The sequence below is a fragment of the Bos indicus x Bos taurus genome, chromosome 9 (genome assembly GCF_003369695.1).
Source record: "Bos indicus x Bos taurus breed Angus x Brahman F1 hybrid chromosome 9, Bos_hybrid_MaternalHap_v2.0, whole genome shotgun sequence".
Classification (NCBI taxonomy): domain Eukaryota; kingdom Metazoa; phylum Chordata; class Mammalia; order Artiodactyla; family Bovidae; genus Bos; species Bos indicus x Bos taurus.
In genome coordinates this window covers 36685518-36713302 of record NC_040084.1, presented here as the reverse complement: position 1 = coordinate 36713302, position 27785 = coordinate 36685518, and positions in this window count along the sequence as shown.

The following is a 27785-nucleotide window of genomic DNA, read 5'->3' as shown; positions in this document are numbered from 1 at the left end:
AATCACAGCTGTGTTGTACCACAAGTACAGTGTTGTCAAATCTTCACTTTGTTTAATTATTCAAGTTGGTTCTACCACAGAATTAAATTGCCTGGGGATATTATGGAATTTTAGCACAAACAACACACATGACCCTATAGATGCCATCCTTTGCCAAGTATCTACACAGACCCCACTGCTCCCTCACAGTGGTAACTGACAGCACACCCCCTAACAACCAGAAGCAAAGCTAGATGGAGCAGTTTAATCCAAAGCCAGTTTACCTCCTTGCTGTATCACAGTCCTTCATGCTGTGAGCCCTTGCTTGTTCAACGCCAGTATAAATCAGAAATTCAGCCTGGAAGTGGTTACCTCCCCAGAATTCAAGTTCTGGCCAGTTTATGAACACTACTCCAAGGCTGTAGTTCCCTGAATTTAATAGAATCATCAGGATCAACTTCATCCTCTGAACTTTATTTTTTCTTTACTCGCTTCTGCCCAAAGTACTTTAAAAAGCATAAAGAAGTGTTTATCTGTGGAATAGGCATTGCCCAGTGCTCCAGTGGGATTATGACAAGACTAACTTGGAATGCTTATTTTCTTTCATCCCATAAAATTTTTAAAAACTACAGTATTAGGAGAGGAAATAGGCTTTAGAGATCATCTAGTTAGAGTTGCTCATTTTGTGAAGAGGAAATGGAGATAGAGTGGTAGAGTGATTTGTCAAGTATCTCACAGCCAGAAGGAGTAGACATCCTGTTGTGTCCTAATCCAGGGCTCTGCCACTGAAGGCTCTGTCACCAAAAGAAGGCCCTTCTCTACTATCCTATCCTCCTTCCTTTCTCTGCACTTCAGCCAGGGTGAGTGTCTCTCTCTTGAAAAGAGAAAGGACAGCTGCTGTCTCTTTGCTGTGTTATGGTGTAAACTGGAGGCTGGACTAGCACAAGGAGGGGCAACTCTGAGGAGGATATATTTATAGGGAAGAGGGCCTCCCAATCCCCATAACATCCTGGTGCCTCAGTGTCTACGGGCTAAGAAATCAGTGCATAGAAAGGGACTTTTCTTGGTCACCATGTAACTAGGAACGCAGCTGCACTGGCGGCCGCACAATTCTCCAGGGGCGACCAGGCATCAGTCCAGCACCTCTGAAAACTGATGGAGCTGGGAGAGCTGACTTCTTCCCTCCACGCTTGGAAAGATGCATGGCTTGAGCTCTCCTAGGCTGGGAGGGGAGAAGCAGATTAAGAAGCTACAGAAGCTGAAACCAAAAGTGCCCTTTCTCAAGGCTCAGCAATCACTTCTCAGCGCTGGATGAATTAATGAGGAAACATGGCAGCAGGGCGGGGGGGTGGCGGGCAGATGTTTGCTGTAATGGACTTTCAACATTCCAAGGATTAGTGTATTTATCTAAGCAGGTTTTTTTTTTTTCCATCTTACTTAGAGAAACATAGATTTCTGATAATTTAAGGAACCTGAGAAGTCAGCAAGTACAAAATACTAATTAACTGAGGGATCCAAACTGTAACTGGCTTAAAGCCTTTCAAGTTATTCTATATTTAATCAAATATAAACTAATTTGGTAACTTGCACTAATAAAATATTTCCCAGGAGACAGAAAAGACTGAGACTGTTTCCTGAGTAGACAACTCTATTGCATCTACATTTCCTAACCCTTGACCTCCCTCCTAAGCTCCAGTCCTGAGCTTTGAACAAGCTGCTTAACTCCCATGATCTCTGCATCCACACAGTCTAATGCGTTTCTCAAGCTGAAATGTATAAAGCTGAATGCATTATTTTCCCTCTAAAATTATTTTCTGATTTTTATAAATTTTTATAAATGGTATGACTGTTTTCAAACTCAAGACTTTGTAGTTAGTTTTTATTGCATCCTTTTCTTTATCCTCAATCACAATTGTCCTATTGATGATCCCTGCTTCATGCTCTGTGGAGTCCACTTCTCTGCTCTAGTCTCACTGCCTCATGCCTTTACATCTGTGCCCAGGTGCTCACATACTCTCACACACTCCTGTACTCATAACTAATTTGTCTAATTCCCCCTGGTTCTAGATGGTCTCACTACCTTGGATACCATACCTGAGGAATCTTTCTAAAACACCTCTCTGATCTTAAATATTTGAGTAGTATAGCCTTTGCTCTCAGAAGAATCTAATTGCCTTAGCTTGGCAACTGCAACGTCCTATCCTGTAGGGGCTACTGTCTATCATGTCCCCTGACTCCCCAAAGATGTATGGTTTCTATACACGGGTCAGTTGTTAATGCCTTTCCTCAACTTGGATTGCCTTTGCCCCATCTCTGACTGTTACCACCTTAACTTCTTCCAACTATTTCTCTGCTCATCAATTCACCTTAATTCCCTGAGCACTTATTAATATTACATGTAGCACCATATCCCCATATAACATTATATATTGTTTTATACTATTTCTGTTTTCCTATGTTTCCCATTACATATTTATCTGTGAAGAACAAGAGGATGTACTAGGCAGTTCAGGTGTTTAATTATATATAAGAATTATGTATTGGAAAGAAATATGTACACAAATAACATTAATATGTATCATTATATAGTAAGTACTAAAGTTAGAAAGCAGAAAATCAGAGCAAAAAAAGATTATCTGCAACTGAGAGTATCAGAAAAAAAATTCATGGAGCATTAGACCTGAACCCCCAAATTAGGATTACATTCTATGGTGTCTCAGACATACTGGGTTCTCCAAGAATATGTGCTGACTGAGTAACTATGGATTAACTAACTAATGAATAATGAAAATGAACACAAAAACAAGGTGATTTATCAAACTGTTGTTGTTGCTTAGTCACTAAGTCATGTCCAACTCTTTGTGACTCCATGGACTTGTAGCCCACCAAGCTCCTCTGTCCATGGGATTTCCCAGCCAAGAATACTAGAGTGGGTTGCCATTTCCTTCTCCAGGAAGATCTTCCCAACCTAGGGATTGAGCCCATGTCTCCTACATTAGCAGGCGGGTGGCTTAGAGGGTAAAGTTTCTGCCTGCAGGGCAGAATACCTGGGTTCGATCCCTGGGTCGGGACAATCCCCTGGAGAAGGAAATGTCAACCCACTCTGGTACCCTTGCCTGGAAAATCCCATGGATGAAGAAACCTGGTGCAGGTTACAGTCCATAGGGTCACAAAGAGTCAGACACAACTGAGCGACTTCACTTTCACTTACTTTCTTTACCACTGAGTCACCTGGGAATATCACCCGCTATGTCAATGACAAAGATTAGAAAAGTTTACACAAATGACTCATGAGCAGTTATCTATCCAATAGGCACTCCATCCCCTTGTGTTTCCTTAATCTTTAAGTTTGCCCAGATCTTGCATCATGATCTACTAGAGGTATGTGACATAGTTGTGTCACTCCCAAAGTGAGCAGTATCTAAGAACCCATGGAGTGATAGAAACAGACATGTCTTTCCAGAGCCTGTAATTCTACACTGCTCCAGGAAATCTCTTCACTCCAGGGGGAGGAAAACACTCTAGCCTTAACCTTTCTGAGAGCAGGAGGCCTTGAGAGTGGCTACGCAGACACACCATTTGTCCTATTGATAAAAGCCCCATCTAGGTACTTTTCATGTTACAGTTGCAGAAATAAAGGTTTCAAACATAAGGGAATTGCCCAAAGTCATAGAGAAAACCAGCAGCAAGCAAACATAGCAGCAAAGGGCTGGGATCTCCTGCCCCGAGTCCAGTGGGTCATGCCACCTCCAATTAGGAATACTTAAGAGCAGCCAGAACTAGTCCCAGGGCCTCCTTTGACAGTGGGACCTTTTGACGACCCCAGTCTCTTTAACTATTAACTGTATCAACTCTTCCACCTGCCATGTACTAAGCTTCCCATCCCCACAGGCAATGACATTACAGGTGCCTAAAGAGAAGGTTATAAATATTAATCAAGAGAGTGAAGTTCATGCTTGAGAATGTTATGACAGTCAAAGTAACACATAAGACAGAAATTACTTCCACTGAATAGGGAGACATCTTTTCATTGCGTGAAGCCTCTGCCTGCAAGGTAATTTCCTGTAGAGGCTGTAGTGTGAAGGAAAAGAGTAGAAAAGCTAACCTATATGGTTCTTTATAATGAATATGTTGAAGTCTTCTGAAAGTAAATAAAGTCCCTGTAAAACACTATGAAATTTCTTTGAAAATAGCCCATAAATTGGCTATAAAGTTTACTTCAGCCTGAAAGGCAGGCCATGAATATAATTAGGACTCACTACAAGAATCCAGACCAAGGGTGAGGACAGGTCTAAGTACTGCTCAATGTGAAGGGAAGAGTGGTCAGGTAGGAATGTTAATTGCCTCTCAAACAGACCCCTGAGGAGATTCTGCAGGCCCTCTCCATTTCTTTTGGGGGATGAGGCCCAGTGATGGGGAAGAGAAGTTATCCATAAAATTTCACTGCTAGACTAAGTCCCTAGTTCTGTACAGTCACAAGCAGTTATGATTATTCCCAGACCTGGGATATTTCTTGTCAGTGAGCCTAAAGAAATAGGAAAAGTACAGATAGCGGTTCCAAAAATCCTTGAATTTGTGTAAATCCAGTAATTAAGAATTTAAAATAATTATGTTGGCTCCTCTTACTGATATTTCCTTAAGGCAAGTTCGTATTAATAGCTCATGTTTCTATAGCTTTTAAGCATTTACAAATGATTTTTACCTATATTACCTCATCTGAACCTCCCATCAAGTATGTAAGGTATTATACTGTGTGAAAGTACAGGCTTAAGGAATGTTGATCTCTCACTTAAAAATCTTTGGGAACCTGCTTGTCTCTGGGGCTATACATTGAATGCATGGAATGTCTACAAGTTCTATTGGAAAACCATGTCTGTGCAGAGTGAAATAATAGACATAAGGTGATATTTATTTACACATATGGACATATATGCATACATACATACATATATATGCATAATTTCAGTATATGTGTATATATAAGATAAACCAGTTTCTTACGGTAAAATGGATATAGGAACTGTTAATATTTATGATCCAGAAAAATTTGTGAAATTCAGTAAACATATAAGTTTAATGTGGAAATAACTGAATATATATTAACAGTCTGCAGAAATGAAACAGACAGAAAATGAATTCACTAAGTTGTTGATGAGAGTATCATTTATATATATTTTTTTCCTTAAAAAAATAGATTTTCAGACTTTTCATGGAATGAAAGCATGATATATATATATATATATATATATATACATACATACATACATACATACATGGTATGGCTTAAACTTACAGAGATGACTACTAACTACTTTTATTTGTCCTTTGCTGCATTAAATGATCAATGGGGCACCCCCAGGGACTCCTGGGTACAGCTTGGAGGCAAGGTTACCAAAAGAAATAAGTGCAAAACCCACCTTTCTTACTAGTTAAGTGATTCCGAGTAAGATTCTTAACATGTATAGGCATCAGTCTACACCTATGAAATGAGGATAATGATCTAATACTTCTCCAAGAGGCTTGAAATATTTTTTTAAAAGATGTGAATGAAAATGAAAAGCAATATAGAAATGTTAGTGGATTTTCTTCTTTCTTAAATTCAGAAGAATTTAAAATTGGGATAAATTTTATATGCCTTATAAATTGATAGCTGTTTTGTTTCTTTTTTAAGTTTTATAGACTTAGCTTGTGGCAAATACTGCATGAATGTAGTAATTTTTGAAGCTATAGACAGTTTTGCTCACTGTTACAACCTCTTAACAAACATGTAGAATAATTTCTATGGTAACTGGCTGAGATCAATTTCAAAATGATCACAAACTTCTCTAAGCCCTCTATGCAAGCCCCTTTTGCTGTCTCTGCCATCAAGAAGGGAGAATCTGGGCTTTGCTGTATGATTTGCTTTGGCCAATGGGATATTAGAAAACATGACACAACAGACATTTGGAAAAGGCTCACCGGTGTTTGCGTTCTTTTCCTTCTAGGATCTTATGAACAAGTCCAGACCTGATAGCCTGCTGGATGATGCCACGTGGAGAAAGGCCTCAGGCATTTCAATCATCCCACATCATCCAGACGAGTCCCCACCATGTGAGTGAGTGAGGCCATCCTCAACCTTCCAACCTTAATCAGGCCAGCCCAACAAAACAGGAGAAGGAATAAATGTTGTTTTCTTAAACAAGTAGACTTTACAGTGGTTGGTTATGTAGCAAAAGATAACTGATGCCTTTGCCTAAAATGATTGCCACAGCTACAGAAATTTCTAGAAACTTCTCTTCAGTGACTTGTTCAAGGAATGATTATTCCTATGCTCAAAAGACCTCTTAGACTTTAAAACACTGAATTTGTGAGCAGTTATCATTTTACTTGAAGAAAGTTACTCAACTAATGGAACCAAGTGTGTTAGGGTTCGTTGCTCAGTTGTGTTCAACTCTTTGCGACCCTTAGACTGTAGATCACCAGGCTCCTCTGTCCATGGAGTTCATGCAACAACACTGGAGTGGGTTGCCATTCCCTTCTCTAGGGGATCTTCCTGATCCATGGATCCAACCCAGGTCTTCTGCAAAGCAGGCAGATTCTTTACTGACTGAGCCATTGGGACGAAGCAAATCCTTTAAGACTCAGAATCCCTAAAGATGACCCGGAAGTAAACAATAGTTTGGTTAAGTTTTTTAAAACCAACTGCAATACAGGGGAACAAAGTCATGAGGAAAGGAGTGCTTGGTGTGCTTCCACCTTCAGCTTCTGTGCCTTTCACAGAACTTCCAACAGGCTATTTTGGGACAGAGCATCTAGAGGTTCACAACCTCTGTGGTCTGTAGGAGGCACAATGAGGAGGCTTCAGGGAAGAATACACCATTTTCAGTGGAAAACAAGTGGAGGTTACTAGCTTTGATGACTTTATACTTTGGGTCTAGATTTGCTGCACCTTTATGTTAATAGTAAGACACAAACTGCTTAAAAAATAATCCATGAGGCAGATATGAAGAGCATTTTAAGAGGTGCAATCTCTTTGAAAAAAGGATCAAACTCTTGAACTCAGCATCCTGCTGCTGCTAAGTCACATCAGTCGTGTCCAACTCTGTGCGACCCCATAGAGGCAGCCCACCAGGCTTCTCCGTCCCTGGGATTTTCCAGGCAAGAACACTAGAGTGGGTTGCCATTGCCTTCTCCAATGCATGAAAGTGAAAAGTGAAAGTGAAGTCGCTCAGTTGTGTCCAACTCTTAGCGACCCAATGGACTGCAGCCCACCAGGCTCCTTCGTCCATGGGATTCTCCAGGCAAGAGTACTGGAGTGGCTTGCCATTGCCTTCTCCAAATAAACTTACAGCATAAATCCTTAAAAAAAATAAAACCAATTGCAAAAATTTTATCAGAGACCCCCTGACATTTCTTTTACTATACCCTGACACTGACATTTTACATCACCCTCTTTGCCCAACTCCTCACCTCCCCTTGCCCCTTGAATAGCAAAGTTCTGAGCAGTTCCCTCTAGCCTGTCTAGATATTCTTATTCTTGAATTGTGGATGATCCTGATTAATACACATTAATGAATGTAAATAAGAAATCCTTTTCAACAAAACAAAGCCTAAAGTATCTATAATCAGATCATATTCAGAATTATACCACAAAGTTGTAAGATTTTCTGAATAAATAAACAAGCCAAGCAACACAATAAACATGCCCCAGTGAAAACTCCATGAAAAACCAAGAAGAAATATAATAAACCATGGAATCAACAAAATAAAAAGGAATGTGGAAATATGGTTATGTTAGGATATCAAGTCTAGAGGAGTAGACTGAAAACAAACTGCTTTCTAAAGATGATGTAATTTAGATTACGCTGAAAAGAGACACATGGTGGGACTTTTTAATCACACACATACCAAAAAAAAAAAGTCTGTAAGTCATCTCCACAAAATAAAAAACAGGGAATAGATAAAGGTAGTAAAAAGAGTGAGTGAAAGAAAAAAGCATTAGTCACTCAGTTGTGTCCAACTCTGCAATCCCATGGACTAAAGCTCTCCAGGCTCCTCTGTCCATGGAATTCTCCAGGCATTCTACTGGATTGGGTAGACATTCCTTTCTCCAGGGGATCTTCCCAACCCAGAGATCAAACCGAGGTCTCCCACAATGCAGGCAGATTCTTTATGTCTAAGCTACCAGGGAAACTACATGACACATAATTTCAACTGGACATGGAGATATAATGTAATGAAATAAGGATACATAGTTATAACAGTACAGACTATACCCCTTGTCCAATTAGCAACCATCAAAAATCAAATTTATCTCAATTAAATATCAAGAAAATGAGTCAAATAACATTAATCAGATTGTAATGGTAATTAATAACCAAAGACCCATAATTGTAATATATGTCAATATTGTCAATACAGTTTTATTGTACTCTATGGAACTGTATACATTATTACGTTATCCTAAAGCTTCATATCAAAAGTAACTCTGTAATAACTGGACTACTGGATAAAAATATTTAGCCAGTATTTATTCAGCACCTACTATGTGTAAATCAACCATTATAAGGAGTTTCTTTGTACAATTTGGGTTCCAAATGTTTATTTTCATCCCATTGTTTTGAAGCTGGACCGGTGCTATAAACAGTAAGCAGTTTCCCAAACCAGTTCACAGACGTTCATTTATCACCTTGCTTTTGCTGCTGCTGCTGCTAAGTCACTTCAGTCGTGTCTGACTCTGTGCGACCCCATAGAGAGCAGCCCACCAGGCTCCCCCATCCCTGGGATTCTCCAGGCAAGAACACTGGAGTGGGTTGCCATTTCCTTCTCCAATGCATGAAAGTGAAAAGTGAAAGTGAAGTCATTCAGTCATGTCCGACTCCTAGCGACCCCATGGACTGCAGCCTTCCAGGCTCCTTCGCCCATGGGATTTTCCAGGCAAGAGTACTGGAGTGGTTGCCATTGCCTTCTCTGATTTATCCCCTTACTTAATTCTTGTTAGTACACCAGCTACCAGACAATGCATGACAGCATTTCAGTAGAATAAGAAATGCTGCGTTACATACTCAGGTCTCACCTCTTCCCACAACTCAAACCACATCAAGCTATCAAAGCTGTCATGAATATGCCACAATATAACACCTCCATTACTTCTGCACAGCCTATTTCTTTTACCTAAAATACCACTTCCAACCACCAATCCTCTCCTAAACACACACATATACAAACACATAAATGCCTTGCAATCTTCAAAACATACTGCAAGGCTAAACTCAGATATCATGCTGCCACTATGAAGCCTTAATGGTTCCCCAAAGCTGAATTAGACCACTATCTTAACCATTTTTTATAAATATGTATAAAATCATTCCATTATAGCCTCTAAAAAACTGACCAATAATTTATCTGTTTATGCATTTGTTTTTCACTAGACTGTAAGCTTTCCAACACATTCTATACGTTATTCTCCTTTATGTTCTCAAGGTTCAGCACAATACCAGGAACTTGAGGGGTACACGATAAATGGTGACTAAAGAATAAACAGATGCATAATGGAAAGAATACTAAAAAAGGATCAGTATGTCAAAATTATCTTTTTTGTTCTGCCACCAACTACCTAAGCAACCTAAGAGCAATAAGCCCTCTGAATCCAGTTTCTTCTTCTGTTAAATTAGAGAGTTGGATTCAATCAACTAAGATCAGATCAGATCAGATCAGTCGCTCAGTTGTGTCTGACTCTCTGCGACCCCATGAACCGCAGCACGCCAGGCCTCCCTGTCCATCACCAACTCCTGGAGTTCACTCAACTCATGTCCATTGAGTCAGTGATGCCATCCAGCCATCTCATCCTCTGTCGTCCCCTTCTCCTCTTGCCCCCAATCCCTCCCAGCATCAGAGACTTTTCCAATGAGTCAACTCTTCCCATGAAGTGGCCAAAGTACTGGAGTTTCAGCTTTAGCACCATTCCTTCCAAAGAAATCCTGGGGCTGATCTCCTTCAGAATGGACTGGTTGGATCTCCTTGCAGTCCAAGGGACTCTCAAGAGTCTTCTCCAACACCACAGTTCAAAAGCATCAATTCTTCAGTGCTCAGCCTTCTTCACAGTCCAACTCTCACATGCATACATTACCACAGGAAAAACCATAGCCTTGACTAGACGAACCTTTGTTGGCAAAGTAATGTCTCTGCTTTTGAATATGCTATCTAGGTTGGTCATAACTTTCCTTCCAAGGAGTAAGCGTCTTTTAATTTCATGGCTGCAGTCACCATCTGCAGTGATTTTGGAGCCCTCCAAAATAAAGTCTGACACTGTTTCCACTGTTTCTCCATCTATTTCCCATGAAGTGATGGGACCGGATGCCATGATCTTCATTTTCTGAATGTTGAGCTTTAAGCCAACTTTTTCACTCTCCACTTTCACCTTTATCAAGAGGCTTTTGATATCTACATATCTGAGGTTATTGATATTTCTCCCGGCAACCTTGATTCCAGTTTGTGTTTCTTCCAGTCCAGCGTTTCTCATGATGTACTCTGCATATAAGTTAAATAAACAGGGTGATAATATACAGCCTTGACGAACTCCTTTTCCTATTTGGAACCAGTCTGTTGTTCCATGTCCAGTTCTAATTGTTGCTTCCTGACCTACATACAAATTTCTCAAGAGGCAGATCAGATGGTCTGGTATTCCCATCTCTTCCAGAATTTTCCACAGTTTATTGGGATCCACACAGTCAAAGGCTTTGGCATAATCAATAAAGCAGAAATAGATGTTTTTCTGGAACTCTCTTGCTTTTTCCATGATCCAGCAGATGTTGGCAATTTGATCTCTGGTTCCTCTGCCTTTTCTAAAACCAGCTTGCACATCAGGAAGTTCACAGTTCACATATTGCTGAAGCCTGGCTTGGAGAATTTTGAGCATTACTTTACTAGCATGTGAGATGAGTGCAATTGTGCGGTAGTCTGAGCATTCTTTAGCATTGCCTTTCTTTGGGATTGGGATGAAAACTGACCTTTTCCAGTCTTGTGGCCACTGCTGAGTTTTCCAAATTTGCTGGCATATTGAGTGCAGCACTTTCACAGCATCATCTTTCAGGATTTGGAATAGCTCAACTGGAACTCCATCACCTCCACTAGCTTTGTTCGTAGTGATGCTTTCTAAGGCCCACTTGACTTCACATTCCAGGATGTCTGGCTCTGGGTCAGTGATCACACCATCGTGATTATTTTGGTCGTGAAGATCTTTTTTGTACAGTTCTTCTGTGTATTCTTGCCACCTCTTCTTAATATCTTCTGCTTCTGTTAGGTCCATACCATTTCCGTCCTTTATCGAGCCCATCTTTGAATGAAATGTTCCTTTGGTATCTCTGATTTTCTTGAAGAGATCTCTAGTCTTTCCCATTGTGTTGTTTCCCTCTATTTCTTTGCATTGATCGCTGAAGAAGGCTTTCTTATCTCTTCTTGCTATTCTTTGGAACTCTGCATTCAGATGTTTATATCTTTCCCTTTCTCCTTTGCTTTTTGCTTCTCTTCTTTTCACAGCTATTTGTAAGGCCTCCCCAGACAGCCATTTTGCTTTTTTGCATTTCTTTTCCACGGGGATGGTCTTGATCCCTGTCTTCTGTACAATGTCACGAACCTCCGTCCATAGCTCATCAGGCACTCTATCTATCAGATCTAGGCCCTTAAATCTATTTCTCACTTCCACTGTATAATCATAAGGGATTTGATTTAGGTCATACCTGAATGTTCTAGTGGATTTCCCTACTTTCTTCAATTTAAGTCTGAATTTGGCAATAAGGAGTTCATGGTCTGAGCCCCAGTCAGCTCCTGGTCTTGTTTTGCTGACTGTATAGAGCCTCTCCATCTTTGGCTGCAAAGAATATAATCAATGTGATTTCGGTGTTGACCATCTGGTGATGTCCATGTATAGAGTCTTCTCTTGTGTTGTTGGAACAAGGTGTTTGCTATGACCAGTGCATTTTCTTGGCAAAACTCTATTAGTCTTTGCCCTGCTTCATTCTGTATTCCAAGGCCAAATTTGCCTGTTACTCCAGGTGTTTCTTGACTTCCTACTTTTGCATTCCAGTCCCCTATAATGAAAAGGACATCTTTTTGGGGTGTTAGTTCTAAAAGGTCTTGTAGGTCTTCATAGAACTGTTCAGCTTCAGCTTCTTCAGTGTTACTGGTTGGGGCATAGACTTGGATTACTGTGATATTGAATGGTTTGCCTTGGAAACGAACAGAGATCATTCTGTCATTTTTGAGATTGCACCCAAGTACTGCATTTCGGACTCTTTTGTTGACCATGATGGCTACTCCATTTCTTCTGAGGGATTCCTGCCCGCAGTAGTAGATATAATGGTCATCTGAGTTAAATTCACCCATTCCAGTCCATTTCAGTTTGCTGATTCCTAGAATGTTGACATTCACTCTTGCCATCTCTTGTTTGACCACTTCCAATTTGCCTTGATTCATGGACCTGACATTCCAGGTTCCTATGCAATATTGCTCTTTACAGCATCAGACCTTGTTTCTATCACAAGTCATATCCACAGCTGGGTATTCTTTTTGCTTTGGCTCCATCCCTTCATTCTTTCTGGAGTTATTTCTCCACTGATCTCCAGTAGCATATTGGGCACCTACTGACCTGGGGAGTTTCTCTTTCAGTATCCTATCATTTTGCCTTTTCATACTGTTCATGGGGTTCTCAATCATCTAAAGATGTCCCAAATAGTAGCAATAAAAAAGAAATTATTTGCGCTCCTCCTAAGACACTTACTCATAATAGCACTAATCTTTACAACACTCCTACAAAGTGGGTACTGTTTATACCCATTTTGTAGATAAGAAAACCAAAACTCAGTTTAAGTAACTTATTGCTCCCCGTAGATAAAAACAATAACGTTAGGATTCATGCCCAGGTCTGTCTGGTCCCAAAGCCCATATGACACTAGTAATAAGAGTATGTTGGCATCTTGTAGGCATACTGTTAAGATTATCTACCCACTTTTGTGTACAAGTGGAGAATTATCTATCCACTTTTGTATACAAGATTTCCATGTCATCTAGGAATGATGGTAAGTCAGCCATTCTGTTCCAGACTGCTAGTGCATAAACCACACCAGTCAACACTGAAATCCACTTGAGATCCTGGAAATCAACTCTTCCCTACACTAAACTGGAGCTTAAAGGATTTTCTCAATTCCCAGCCAGATAAAATGTTTGCTAATATACTTTATGGATGGGAAAACCTCATTAAAATGTTGATGTCATCAAAGAAGTTGGGTATCTGCTTAGTCTCTCTGTGGAAGAGAGAAAAGATCCACTGAACTCAAGACAGAATAAATGTTCAAATAACAGAATTTCATCATATATGTGTATATGAAAGTTATTAGTTACACTGGGTCATTCTCTACTTTTTGGAAACAAAACAAAGCCAAAGATGTATGTCTTAAGATCAGGAAATAGGACTTTTTCATACCTTATTATCAGCATACTATAAGTTTAATGTGTAATTAGGTATTTATATCTAATAATACTTTGTCTTTATGTTCACAAAATTTGTCCCCAATTCTCTTTAAAACATACAAAATATCTATTCAGTGTATTTTTTCATTTGCTTTCCATAATAACATGGGGTGGAAAGTTTTGGAAAAATAACTACCAACATCTCTTCAAAAATTCTCTCTGGGAATTGGGATTATGGGAAACTTTCACTTTATATATTGTTAATTTCAGACATTAGTTTAATTTCTACAAAGATCATGTATTGGTTTTTTAATTAGAAAAAGCAGATAGATAATCACAATCTTTAATAACAGCCTCAAAACATTTTTACTACATAAATCTTACTAGAAACAATATGCATGATAAACCCGAATGTTTAGATTATTTTTGCCCCCGAATGACTTAACAACTCTTAGCATTAGAAGATAAAGTCTGTTCAGATGTTCAGAGTATTATCTAATATCTGGCCTTGAATGAGTATCTAGGGACTGACAACATCTCACCAGAATGCCATGTAGTATTAAATCACAAAATGCCTTTAATTTAAAATCATCTCAAAAGCATACTCAAACATTTCTCAAACATTTGGCATTAACAGTACTATGAGTCCATGAGGGAAATGCTCTAATCTTTCAACGTAAAGACTCCAGGTCATGTTCTTCATTTAAGCCTGCATCACCTCTTAATCTTGACAGCAAAATCCTCACCAAAATTTTGGCAAGCACACCGGGAATGATGCTGCCAAACAGGCATCACTGTTGATCAGTCTGGTTTCCTCTCTGCTGAAACATGAAGCTATCTAACAAAAGGTGCTTGATGTAAATCACAAACAGATTTTCTCAGAATTTGGTTCTTTTGTTTAAGCGCAGAAGGGAGAAAAATTACCCTATTGTCACCTCTGTCTGCTAGCCACTACTATATATCAGATGTTGGTGAACTATGGCATGTGGGTCAAATTTGGCTATCCTCACCCCCTGCCTGTTTTGATATAGCCAACAAAATGTCTTTTGAATTTTTGCATTAAAAATCAAAAGAACAATGTTTCAGGACATGTGTAAATTATATATAATTCAAATTTCAGTGTCTATAAATTAAATGTTATTGGGACACAGCCCACTCATTTGTTTATGTATTATCTATGGTTGCTCTTCTGTGACAACAAAGTTGGTCCTCTGTAATGGGTTCAACAGAAACAGAATCTCTCATAAATTCATGTCAGCCTGAACCCTCACAATGCAATCTTATGTGGAAATAGGGTCTTAGTAGATGAAATTAAGATGAAGTCATATTAGAATAGCTTGCTCGTGCGGAGACCCTAATCAGTGACTTGTGTCCTTATTAGAAAAAAAGATACAGAGACACACAGAAGGAAGGAATCTTGTGGAGACAGAAGTTGAGACTGGAGTGAGGCATTTACTAGCCCAGGAACACCAAGGTTTGCCAGCAATCACCAGAAACTCGAAAAGACGCAGTTTCTTCCTCAGAGCTTCCGAAATCATAAGAGAATTAATTTCTGTTGTTTTCAAACATGAACAGAAATGAATTTCTGTTGTTTAGTCGTATGTTTAGTGGCAGCTTAGGAAACTAATATATCAGAACCTTTTCATAAAAATGTTGCTAACTCTTGGTATAGAAGATTGTGCTCTGGAAGAAAACTTCCACAGGGTAAGTTACCAAAGGCCAACCAGTGAGGGCAATACTAGGCTTATAAAGAGCATAAAAGCACTTAAAGACAGCAGGGCAATTAGAAGAGAAGCAGTTCTTACCACATATGCTCATATTTAACTTACAGTTTTTCTTAATCTCACAGAAGTAATCATTTATTTCAGTTGTAGATCACACACTGTTATATCACATTGCATGAATTTCAATAATGGCACTTCAACTTAAAAGTTCATGAGCACCTCATGGGTTCTATTTTCTGTGAGTACAACAAGAAGTCAACGTTTTAGTGTGTGAGGTTAGTGATCGATGATAGAGGGGAGGGTTGGTTAGCTAACTCTCACTAAAAAATGATCCACTATCCAGTACAGTGAGAATGCCATCACTTCCAGGTTCTAGGAAGCTCTATTGTCATCACAGAAAAGTCTGATAGCAGCACTTTAAAATCTTTAAACTCAGAAGCACTAAATAAATATGTGTTGACTGATTTATTGAATATCCATCTTTATTTTTTTCCAGGATACCTTAACTCATTTATTTTACTATATTTTCTTTTCAATGCATAACAAATGATATGTAATAAGAAACTATGTCTGTATAAGTAAGAAAGCTGTTTTGATATGTGCAGTTCAATCAAATGCTAAGGAATAAGAGAATATTGTGTCAAAATTTAACCGGTAATATTCTTTCAATCTTAATGGTACATAAAATAATGGTTTGGCTTATAACGAGTAGCATCTTAGATTCAATGAATGAAGGTAAAAACAACTCCCTAGCTTGTTACAAGACATAAATGCGACAGTGTATGGAAGAACACCTGGCATGCAGCAATCATCCAACACATACTAACTGAATCTCATTCAGAATTAAATCTCATTAGAATTAGTCAGAGACTCTTAGAGATAGAAGTGACCTCAAAGGTCATTCTCCTGGAATGATTATTTTCTTCTGCCAGTTACACTGGTGCCAAGTGTGTCCACACAACACATTGAGAAGCTTCTCAAATGCAGACATCACACGACAACAATCCCTTGGTCACATTTGCTTGGGGCAGAGTCTGGAACAACTACTAAACCAGGATAACCATCAATCTCTATGCTGGTGCTAATCTGGTGCTAGGGCTTGGTCCAACAGACATACTCTATGGGTAGTGACTGACCTGCCAGAAGGTTCCCTGACTTGGGGCATTTGAGATGCACAGACTTAACAGCAGAGTGAAGAGAAACCCTGGGGACACACCGGACAGTAAAAGCTATGAGCAAGAAGAATCGTAAAAAAGCAGTGCTCGAAAGAAAACCTGAATAAATATTTTTCCAAAGAAGATATATAAACACCAATGGGCATCTGAAAAGATGCTGAATATCACCAACATTAGAGAAATGCAAATCAAAAACCACAGCAAGATGTCACCCCATGCTTGTCAGAATGGACATCATAAAAAGACCACAAACAACAAGTGCTGGCAAAGATATGGAGAAAAGGGAATCCCCGTATACTGCTAGTGAGAAGGCAAATTGGTACAGCCCCATGGAAAAGAGCATGAAGGCTCCTCAAAAAATTGAAAATAGGCAGTTTTCATATGACCAGCAATCCCAATCCTGGGCATATATCTGAAGAAAAAGAAAGTGCGAATTCAGAAAGATACATGCACACCAATGCCCACAGCAGCATTATCCACAACAGCAAAGACATGGAAGCAACCCAAGCATGCATCAACAGGTGAATGGATAGTGAAGATGCGGTATACAAACACACACACATATACACACACTCTCGCACGCACAATGGAATATCACTTAGCCATAAAAAAGAATGAAATTCTGCATCTGCAACAACACAGATGGACCTGGAGGGTATCACACCTAATGAAATATATCAGAGTAAGAATAATACACTATCACCTATATGTGGAATCCAAAGAAATAAATGAATGAGTATAATAAAACACAAAACAGTCTCACACAGAACAAACTGGTCACCAGGGGGAGAGAGAAGAGAGATGGGGAAGATACAGGATTAAGAAGCACAAACTACTATTACAAACCAAATAAGCTATAAGAATATATTATACCCCACAGAGAATATAGCCAATATTTTATAGTAACTTTAAATAGAATATCCATTTCCATTAATTGGTAATGTCTATAGAAGATTCACATTTTTAGTGAATTTCTATTATATTTGATTAAACTCCATTGCTGGTGCTTTACTGGATATAAAAATACAGCATGATAATAAAATGGTTCACAATAATTTCAATTTTTGTGTAACTTCAATTTCTTCAACTCAAGACTAAATTTGTATTCTCTAGGCCTAATTATTCAAATAAAGGATGAAATATACCTAGTGAGAGAAAGAAGAAACAAAATGTATAATTTTAATATAAAAATACCCATGATGGTGGTTATAGAAGTCTGGGAACTCTGTGCTAAGGATACGAAACAACTCAAAAGGAAACTTACATTTCAGCTAAGAAGCAAATTATAATTTGTCTTGCATGCTAGAGAACTTCAAAGACTTTGCTGATTCTTACACCAACCACCATGATTTTTCAAGTGGAGCTGAAGGTTCAAATTTGGTTTGATGAACCCCTTGCTTCTTGGCTAGGAAAGAAACAAAATTGCCAACCAGGCAAGTTACAGACAAAGATCCCTTCCAAATGTTCTTTAGGAGAGAAAATATGGGTCAGCCAACAAAGCATCAATTCTTCAGTGAAAAGCTGGGACAGTGATATCCTGAGAGAGCTATCTGTAACTCCTGTCTATCAGGTATCAGGTAATAAGTGTTCTCATTCCATGTGTGGTTGCCTCATGAAAGAGTGGAGGTTTGCCTGATTGAGCTTGAGGGTTTCACATGAACAGCAATGAGAACAAGGAACACATAGTAGAGATATTGAAGCTGACACACAATTATTGTAAACATTTTCAATTTAAAAATGAAATACTTCATTTTTAAAAATAATGAATTTCCTGTCAAGAGTACCTAGATAAAGACACCAAAACAAAGCAGAAATGGTATTTAATGTACTGGATCACCTTCTGCACCATGACTTCCCATTATCAATTTCACCAGAGAAGACCCACAGACACCAAAAGCAGGAGTCAGAATATCCTGTGAGACCTCTGTGTAGAGTGATGTAAGGATTTCACTAAAATTCAATACTTAATTTAAGTCCCATCAATCACTTGTGGGACACTCCCTTGGCTTCTGTACAACAGATATTATGGAAGGTTCATAACTGGCTCATTATTAAGGTAAGATCAACCCCCTTGAAAAAACAAGCATGTCAGAACCTTCCTTCTCACAGATGGCTTCAAGAAGATATCCCAACCTTCTCCAGTATTTGATGACTGTCTCCACAAGGACTAGAAATTCAGGTACCTCCTGAGTCAAGACAATATTTTTTCTATTTTGTGATCTTCACTTCTTCAACTGGCCTCCATTCTGGGCAACCTGGTTCCTCTCATCTTTGATTCCTTCAGACAAGGTCTTTCCTAAACTTTATTTAGAACAAGTCACATTTACATTATCTACTAAATCTGGTTTTGGGCTTCCCTGGTGGCTCAATCAGTAAAAAATCTGCTTACAATGCAGGAGACCTAGGTTCAATCCCTGGATCAGGAAGATTCTTTGGAGAAGGATACGGCAACCCACTCCAATCCATGCCTGGAGAATTCCATGGACAGAGGAGCCTGGTGGGCTACAGCCCATGAGTTCGCAAGAATCAGACACAATTAAGCAACTAAGCCACCACCAAATCTGTTTTTGACTGGATCAACATTTACATGTGCTGACTACACTACACACTTGAAATTTTTACTGTTATATTTGTTCTAATCTAACAGGCATAACTGCATTTTACTTGAGGTCCTGTGCTTAAAAATAGGGGAAAATGATACAAAGGTAGTTAAATCTTTCAGTGTTCTTCTTTTTATGATATGGAATTAGCACACACACCTACTTATTCTAGAGAAAGTGCTGGAGATCTTTGTATAATGAAGGGACACAATGCATCAGGCTTGCTTCTTGACTAGCCACCTGTAGAAGCTGTTAGGATGCATCATTAAGTCAGAATCTACTTCCATATAAGTTTTTGATAAGAGATCCCTAGTATCATATTTTCTGGAGAAGGCAATGGCACCCCACTCCAGTACTCTTGCCTGGAAAGTCCCATGGATGGAGGAGTCTGGTGGGCTGCAGTCCATGGGGTGGCTAAGAGTCAAACACGACTGAGCGACTTCACTTTCACTTTTCACTTTCATGCATTGGAGAAGGAAATGGCAACCCACTCCAGTGTTCTTGCCTGGAGAATCCCAGGGACGGCGGAGCCTGGTGGGCTGCTGTCTATGGGGTCGCACAGAGTCGGACATGACTGAATCGACTTAGCAGCAGCAGCAGCAGCAGTTTCATATTTATTTACTGAAATTTGCAGATTTATTCTAGTGTCAAAGCACTTGATGATAAGAGTCACACTGTACTGATAATTGCTAAAACTCCATCTTTTTGTCAAGTGTTGACGGTGATCAAACAATTCTGTTTTGCAACAACACTAAATGCAAGACAAATGCTAAGCTTAATTATAATGTCTCTCAATTTTATGAATGTGATGACATTTTATAGTTTTATTTTGTACATGAAGTTTGAGACAAATATTTAAGAAGTTTTGCTGAGGTTTCACTTATGTGAGGCCTTTAAAGAAATATTAGGTTAAAAATAAATTCCAAAATTCTGTCAACCTAAGTATTACTTGAATTTGAGAAATTTTAACCTTATAAGAGTCTACTGTTCATTTCTTAAGATTCAGAGACTTATGAGCTTATGCTATATTTCCTTCAATCAGATTCATTATTCAACATGAAGGTAGGTTTAAAAAGAGAGATAGCACCAAGAATGGGCACGAAGAAGAAGCTGCCTTATGGTGGGGTAACACCAGTCAGAAGACTTGGATTCTAATCTTTATTCTGTTAGTTGAACTTAGGCAAATATTCTGTTACTAAGTAGTTGAACTTACGCAAATATTAACTAGTTGAATTTAAGCAAATTGGAAGGAAATACAGGAGAATACGTATGTACTTTTAAGGCAACAAAGTCCTTTCTAAACAAGACAGAAAACCCAGAAGACATAAGGGAAAAAACAACATAAAAAGTTAAAAGAGAAGACAGACTGGAAGAAAATATTTGCAACACATAACAGAAAGAGCTAGTTGCTATAATACGTAGAGAACAAAAGGCTCCTTCAAATCAATAACATACAATCCAATACAATAAGGTAAAAGAATAATAATGAGCAAAAGAAAAAGTGATCAAAGAACATGAAAAGTGGCTAATATTTTGAGTAATTTCTCATCATATAAGAAAAAAAAAAACAAACAATTGGTGCTATGCAGTTTTGACAAAGGAATGGGGAAATAGGCATTTTTTATCACTATACATCTGAAAACAAACAAGGAAAACATTTTCATAGGTCAATTTGGCAACATCTACCAATATGTTAAGGATTATGACAACTAATCATAACCTTTGATAAACAATATTAATTCTAACAATCCATCCTACAGAAATACTTACAGATGTGGACAAATCTATATATATATTTTAATGTTGCTCAGTCATGTCCAACTCTTTGCAACCCCATGGACTGTAGCCTGCCAGGCTCCTCTGTCCATGGAATTTTCCAGGCAAGAATACTGGAATGGGTAGCCATTCCCTTCTCCAGGGGATCTTCCTGACCCAGGAATCGAACCTGGGTCTTCTGCATTGTAGGCAGATTCTTTACCATCTGAGCCACCAGGGAAGCCAATGATATTATAGAGACAAATTTAAATATTTGTCTAAATATTCACAAATAAGAATGACTAAATACATTTTAATACTTCCATATGAACTATGAAACACAATGTGCCTCTTGAAAAGAATGAGGTTTTTCTATATGGACTCTTAAGGGCATTCTTGAAGATATGAAGTTTTAGAAAGTCACAGAATAGAATAGATTATAGAAAATAATTTCATTCATTCCATTTGTAAAACTCATGTACATATTGGTCTGTGAGCATGAAAAGGAATAGGAAAACAACTCAAAAAGAAATATTACAAGCAACTAACAGAGAGTAAAGAATTCCTAAAAGAAGGAAAAGTGAAAGGGAATTTTTTTCAGTTACTTTATATTCTCCTATCGCATTTTAAAAATTGCAATACGAACATATATCTTTTCTCATTAAAAATTTCTATGGAAAAAAACAGAATTAGCAGTGTGCAGTATTTTTATTAACATAGCTCCCACCTTATACAAAACTATTTGGTCAGGTAACTAACTGGCAGAGTTACAAAGTCTTAAGTCTAGAGCTATGTTTTGTTACTCACTCATTTCTTTTCCTTATTTTTCATATTTATCTAAATAGCTCTAGTTTTTATAAAGATCAGGCTAAAACAAAAGCACTGAAAATTTTATAAGAGTAAAATGCTGAACTGTGTGAGTCTGCTAATACCCCTGTTCTTTACAATGAATATATTAATACAGTTGGCTCTCAGGTATTCTGCTTCATTGACTATGCTAAAGCCTTTGACTGTGTGGATCACAACAAACTGTGGAAAATTCTTAAAGAGATGGGACTACCAGACCACTTTGCCTGACTTCTGAAAAACCTGTTTGCAGATCTAGAAACAACAATTAGAACTGGACATGAACAATGGACTGGTTCCAAAGTTGGGAAAGAAGTACATCAAGGCTGTATATTGCCACCCTGCTTATTTAACTTATATGCAGAGTACATCATATGAAATGCCAGGTTGGATGAATCACAAGCTGGAATCAAGACTGCCAAGAAAAATATCAACAACCTCAGATATGCACATGATACCACTCTTAATGGCACAAAGAAAAGAGGAACCAAAGAGTCTCTTGATGAAGATGAAAGAGAGAGTAGATGGCTTAAAACACAACACTCAAAAAACTAAGATGATGGCATCCAATCCCATCAATTCATGGCAAATAGATGGGGAAAAACTGGAAACAGTGGCAGATTTTATTTTCTTGGGCTCCAAAATCTCTGTAGATGGTGACTGTAGCCACAAAATTAAAAGATGCTTGCTCAAAAGCTATGGCCAACCTAGACAGCATATTAAAAAGCAGAGATATCACCTTGCTGACAAATGTCCATATAGTCAGAGCTATGGTTTTTAAAGTAGTCATGTTCAAATGTGAGAGCTGCACTTCATAAAGGTTGAGTGCTGAAGAACTGATGCTTTCGAACTGTGGGGCTGGAGAAGACTTGAGAGTCCCTTGGACTGTAAGGAGATCAAACCAGTCAATCCTAAAGGAAATCAACACTGAATATTCATTGGAAGGGCTGATGCTGAACCAGAAGCTGAAGCTCCAATACTTTGGCTACCTGATGGGAAAAACCAACATACTGTAAAAGATCCTGATGCTGTGAAAGACTGAGGGCAAGAGGAGAAGGGGATGACAGAGGATGAGATGGTTGGATGATGTCATCGACTCAACAGACATGAGTTTGAGCAAACTCTAGGAGATAGTGATGGACAGGGAAGCCTGGCATGCTGCAGTCCATGGGGTCACAACACAACTTAGCAACTGAACAACAATGACAGTTGGCTCTCAGGTATTCATGTGTGTTCCCCATCCATGAATTTAACCAACCAGGGATCACACACTAAGTTTAAGATCTGCAGTTGGCTGAGTCCACAGATGAGGAATCCTCAGATACAGGAGGGCAGACTGTGGAACTACAGCCTCAAGGGATTTTGATATCCAAGGCTGGTCCTGGATACAAACTCAGGCATACACTATGGGAGGACTGTATACACAAATCCAACCTTTAAAGCTGACCTTGGATATAGACATGATCTATTAATAAAAGTCCATAATTTTTCCATGAGGATGCAATAACTCCAGAGAGCTACCACTGCCACATGATGCTCTGGTGCAGTGATGCTCTGGGGCAGACATCAACTCTGAATCACATGATACTGGTGGCTCTGCATAGCAAGAACACAATTTGAACCTGATGTCCAATCTTCCATGAAGTTCTAACGTTCTTGCTCTGAAAGGGAAAGGGCATTTTTAAACTCAGTTTCCAGGCCCCTGGAGCACATTCGCTGCTTATTTTCAGAGTGATCTAAGCAAAATCGGGTCAAGCTTTCCATGCCTTGGTATCTATTCTATTGCTGAAATGATACCAGTGCTTGTCTCACAGAGCCTGGACCCAAAGCTAATTTTATGTGATTGTAAAATTATTAACTGCTACACCAGAGAGAGTTTATGATGCTTCCTACCTCCTGGTATACACATTTTACATTTTGAAATCATGATGATGATGATAATTACAGCAAGGACCGTAGTTTGTTACAAATTATCTCTTTTTAATATTTTCTCAAAACTGGAGGAAAAAGCAAAACTTCAGAAATTAAATTTGCATATGGATAAGAAGAAAAACCCAGGACATAAATAAATTATTAAGAGATTGCTGATAACAAAATTTTTAATTAGCACTCAGGGAAAAAAGAAAGAGAGAAAACCTGGAAAAACTCATTATTCTATCTGTACTTTCTATAAGAAGGGTGGGATTAAAAAAAAATCTAATGCGAATTTTTCAAATTGCTGTTTATTCTGGCATCTCTCTGCTGTCTCTCCCAGCTAGGTCTCAGATAAAGAGACGTCCCAGAGAAGAGGGCAAAACGATGACTTACATTAAACAGCGCTGGTTTGCAGGATATTTCAGGAAAAGCATAGATTAAGAAAAGATAGTTATAAAAAAAAGAAAATGTGGAGATACAGTATTTGCTTAATCATGTAAAAGTCTAAATGCTAATTAAAATTAATATTAATTGAGAAATACAATCTCACCTCCCTCATGAGAGCACCTGACGTGCTGGAAGAAAAAGACAACTACCAATTCTATTGCCTTCCAGCACCTTCTCTAGTCTCTAAAGTCAGCTTCTCTCAGAATTCCTGAAGGAATTCTGCACAAGGGAAAAGTGAAGATATGGGTTAACTACAAGTCCTTATTTAAACAAGTTCTTAATAACAGCTCTGTGATTCCCCCTTATTCCAAGATGAAAAAGAATCCCCACATTTACCATTTATCTAGTGCTTACTAAGTCCCAGACTATTAAATGTACTACCTCAATACATTGCTCTTATCTCCTGCCTATTTTCATTCTGATGCCAACAAAAAACCTCTTACAAAGTACAATTTAAAACAGTAATACATTAACAATTCTTTCAGTTCAGTTCAGTCACTCAGTCATGTCCGACTCTTTTGCGACCCAATGGACTGCAGCACGCCAGGCCTCCCTGTCCATTACCAACTCCTGGAGCTTACTCAAACTCATGTCCATTGAGTCTGTGATGCCATCCAACCATCACATCCTCTGTTGTCCCCTTCTCTTCCTGCCCTTAATCTTTTCCAGCATCAGGGTCTTCTCAAATTAGTCAGTTCTTCACATCAGGTGGCCAAAGTCTTGGAGTTTCAGCTTCAACATCAGTCCTTCCAGTGAATATTCAGGACTGATTTCCTTTAGGATAGACTAGTTGGATCTCCTTGAAGTCCAAGGGACTCTTAGGAGTCTTCTCCAACACCACAGTCCAAAAGCATCAATTCTTCAGCACTCAGCTTTCTTTATAGTCCAGCTCTCACATCAATACATGACTACTGAAACAACCACAGCCTTGACTAGACGGACCTTTGTTGGCAAAGTAATATTTCTGCTTTTTAATACACTGTCTAGATTGGCCATAACTTTTCTTCCAAGGAGTAAGCGTCTTTTAATTCCATGGCTGCAATCACCATCTGCAGGGATTTTGGAGCCCAAATAATTAAAGTCTGCCACTGTTTCCACGGTTTCTCCACTATTTGCCATGAGTGATGAGACCAGATGCCTTGATCTTTGTTTTCTGAATGTTGAGTTTTAAGCCAACTTTTTCACTCTCCTCTTTCATCAAGAGGCCCTTTAGTTCTTCACTTTCTGCCATGAGGGTGGTGTCCTCTGCATATCTGAGGTTATTTATATCTCTCCCAGCAATCTTGATTCCAGCTTGTGCTTCCTCCAGCCCAGCGTTTCTCATGATGTACTCTGCATAGAAGTTAAATAAGCACAGTGACAATATACAGCCTTGACGTACTCCTTTTCCTATTTGGAACCAGTCTGTTGTTCCAACAACTCTTTAAGATACAAATTTTTATCCCTTTCTTGCGAAGGGCTCAGAGAACCTATCAACTGTTGAAGGTCATTACATAGCTACTAATTGATTGCACCTGAAACTGAACCCATGTCCTGAAATACTGGAGTTCCACTATACCACAGCGAATTCATCCCAAGAGTGGCATACTCTCTGAAGACAAGTATTAATTTTACAGACAACCAAAAGATATTAAGAAGTGGCAAGAGTACATAGAAGAACTGTACAAAAAAGATCTTCATGACTCAGATAATCATGGTGTGATCACTCACACTCACCTAGAGCCAGACATCCTGGAATGTGAGGTCAAGTGGGCCTCAGGAAGCCTCACTACAAACAAAGCTAGTGGAGATAATGGAATTCCAGGTGAGCTATTTCAAATCCTGAAAGATGATGCTGTGAAAGTGCTGCACTCAATATGCCAGCAAATTTGGAAAACTCAGCAGTGGCCACAGGACTGAAAAAGGTCAGTTTTCATCCCAATCCCAAAGAAAGGCAATGCCAAAGAATGCTCAAACTACTGCACAATTGTACTCATCTCACACGCTAGTAAAGTAATGCTCAAAATTCTCCAAGCCAGGCTTCAGCAATACATGTACTGTGAACTTCCAGATGTTCAAGCTGGTTTTAGATAAGGCAGAGGAACCAGAGATCAAATTGCCAACATCCGCTGGATGATCGGAAAAGAGAGTTCCAGAAAAACATCTATTTCTGCTTTATTGACTATGCCAAAGCCTTTGACTGTGTGGATCACAATAAACTGTGGAAAATTCTGAAAGAGATGGGAGTACCAGACCACCTGACCTGCCTCTTGAGAAACCTATATGCAGGTCAGGAAGCAACAATTAGAACTGGACATGGAACAACAGACTGGTTCCAAATAGGAAAAGGAGTACGTCAAGGCTGTTTATTGTTACCTTGCTTATTTAACTTCTATGCAGAGTACATCATGAGAAACGCTGGGCTGGAGGAAGCACAAGCTGGAATCAAGATTGCTGGGAGAAGTATGAATAATCTCAGATATGCAGATGACACCACCTTTACAGCAGAAAGTGAAGAAGAACTAAAGAGCCTCTTGATGAAAGTGAAAGAGAAGAGTGAAAAAGTTGGCTTAAAGCTCAACATTCAGAAAACTAAGATTATGGCAGCTGGTCCCATCACTTCATGGCAATTAGATGGGGAAACAGTGGAAACAGTGGCAGACTATTTTTTTAGACTCCAAAATCATGGTAGATAGTGATTGCAGCCATGGAATTAAAAGACGCTTACTCCTTGGAAGGAAAGTTATTACCAACCTAGACAGCATATTAAGAAGCAGAGACATTACTTTGTCAACAAAGGTCCAGAAACCAAAACCAGAAACCACTGGTTTCTCCAGTGGTCATGTATGGATGTCAGAGAAGGCAATGGCAACCCACTCCAGTACTCCTGCCTGGAAAATCCCATGGATGGAGGAGCCTGGTAGGCTTCAGTCCATGGGGTCACTAGGAGTCAGACTGAGCTACTTCATTTTCACTTTTTACTTTCATGCATTGGAAAAGGAAATAGCAACCCACTCCAGTATTCTTGCCTGGAGAATCCCAAGGACCAGGGAGCCTGGTGGGCTGCCTTCTATGGAGTCGCACAGAGTCGGACACGACTGAAGCGCTTAGCAGCAGCAGCATGTATGGATGTCAGAGTTGGACTATAAAGAAAACTGAGCGCCAAAGAATTGGTGCTTTTGAACTATGGCGTTGGAGAAGACTCTTGAGAGTCCCTTGGACTGCAAGGATATCCAACTTGTCCATCCCAAAGGAAATCAGTCCTGAATATTCACTGGAAGGACTGATGTTGAAGATGAAACTCCAATACTTTGGCCACCTGACGCGAAGGGATGACTCATTCAAAAAGACCCTGATGCTGGGAAAGATTGAGGGCAGGAGAAGGGGACAACAGAGGATGAGATGGTTGGATGGCATCACCGACTCAATGGACATGGGTATAGGTGGAACTCCGGGAGTTGGTGATGGACAGGGAGCCTGGCGTGCTGTGATTCATGGGGTTGCAAAGAGTCAGACACGACTGAGTGACTGAAGTGAACTGAACTGAAAAGCACAGTGAATAAAATTATACTTTACAAGTTAACTGAACACATTTTCAGGTACCTACAAGATGTTAGTATTATTAAAGTGAGTGATCAAAGTGGGTAACACAGTTTATAATAATAAAAATTATCATCATAAAACACAATTATAAAGTACTGAAGCAGTTTCTTGTGTGGTTCATGAGGCCCAACCAAAGAGGAATGTTCCCCAAATTGATCTGAAGATTGGCATTTGTCTGATGGGTGTTCTGATAAAGTGATCATTTCAAAGTACAGTTGCTTGTTTCTATAAGTGTGGATATGGTGGCAATGAAAATCAATGTTCTCAACTTCCTATTTTACCCCATGCATAGTCACTCACTATAATAGTTATATGTG